Consider the following 1871-nt stretch of genomic DNA (forward strand, 5'->3'; position numbering starts at 1 on the left):
GAAGCTCACCTTGAGTGTAGTTTCGGTTTTTTAAAGGAAAAGATGAAGAAGAATTCGATCCTAGCAACCTTTCTTGGAGGATCTTGAACTTAGATGTTGCTAAGGTGCAAGATCACAAGTGTTGTATGAGATAAGGAAGATTGTTGGTAAAATGAAGAAGATATGCTATGAATCAAAGAGATAACTTACCAAAGATGTGAACTACTTGATGAAAACCTCTTGAATCACAAGCAAAACTCGAGATTTTTGGATGAAGAAAAGAGGTGTCTTCAGTGATTTAGAGAGAATTTTTGTGAGGTGTGTGTGTTTCTTTGTGTCTTCGGCCGAGAGCAAAAGAGAGAGGAGAGAGTGAGATTGCATGGAAATATGACAAGTGCATGGATGTTTGAAGTGTAATGCTTAGTTATCCCCCATACAAAAATGGTGTGGCATGCAAAAAGTCAACTCTTCCTTTCTTTTGGGCTTGGGCCGAGAATGGAGGGGGAAAAGGAAAGAATTTAGGCCCTTAAATGCTTAAGCCCAAATTATTGATAATTTAGATAACCTTTAACCTTCATGAAACCGTGACTTGTTGATTTTTACCCCAAGTTTGTATTTTTGACAATTTAAGCCCAAAAATGGGTTTTATGTTAGAATTTGTTCATCATGACCTTATAAGCTATTATTCTTGACTTGTTTAGTATAACATAGCTTAAGTTATGTTTGTTTCCATCCTCATGTCTTAGATTTCGAGTTTCCATCCTTTTTGGTAACACATTCATCACAATAAACATGAAACCACACACATACATGCATCAAATCACACATAGCATACATATACACATATATCTACACATTTTTCTTGTATTCTCCCCCATAAAACTCATAAAAACCGAAAAGAAAGGGTTATGAAGCTCACCTTGAGTGTAGTTTCAGTTTTTTGAAGGAAAAGATGAAGAAGAATTCGATCCTAGCAACCTTTCTTGGAGGATCTCGAACTTAGATGTTTCTAAGGTGCAAGATCACAAGTGTTGTATGAGATAAGGAAGATTGTCGGTAAAATGAAGAAGATATGCTATGAATCAAAGAGATAACTTACCAAAGATGTGAACTACTTGATGAAAACCTCTTGAATCATAAGCAAAACTCGAGATTTTTGGATGAAGAAGAGAGGTGTCTTAAGTGATTTAGAGAGAATTTTTGTGAGGTGTGTGTGTTTCTTTGTGTCTTCGGCCGAGAGCAAAAGAGAGATGAGAGGAGAGAGTGAGATTGCATGGAAATATGACAAGTGCATGGATGTTTGAAGTGTAATGCTTAGTTATCCCCCATACAAAAATGGTGTGGCATGCAAAAAGTCAACTCTTCCTTTCTTTTGGGCTTGGGCCAAGAATGGAGGGGGAAAAGGAAAGAATTTGGGCCCTTAAATGCTTAAGCCCAAATTATTGATAATTTAGATAACTTTTAGCCCAAAGTAAATCAAGAAATGATTTTTATAACCTATTAGGGCTAAATTAGGTTAGTTATGGTGCAATAAGGTCCATTTGGGTATTTTATTTCATTCTAGGCCCAACGTGGCCCAAAATGTTAAAATAAATGAAATTGGGTCCAATTAGAGCCCTTTTAAGAGTTCTAAGCCCAAGATAGTCAAATTGGAATCTTATTGGTCCATTGGGCCCAATAAGGAAATCCTAGTCCAAAATGGACTTAAACAAGGATTTCTAGGGTTCTCCAATTCTTTGTTGACTATTTGAACGTTTGTATGAAATGTTTGATTGAAGTTTTGTTGTTATTGAATAAGCATCCTACATGCTTTCACATTGTTGGTTCACATTTGTTATCATTGTTAAATGTTTACAAGGAATCGAATTTCCTAGTTGTGACAACATAGCATA

This window comes from Lactuca serriola, chromosome 4, assembly GCF_051521515.1.
Source record: "Lactuca serriola cultivar US96UC23 chromosome 4, Lser_US96UC23_V15, whole genome shotgun sequence".
In the NCBI taxonomy this organism is placed as follows: domain Eukaryota; kingdom Viridiplantae; phylum Streptophyta; class Magnoliopsida; order Asterales; family Asteraceae; genus Lactuca; species Lactuca serriola.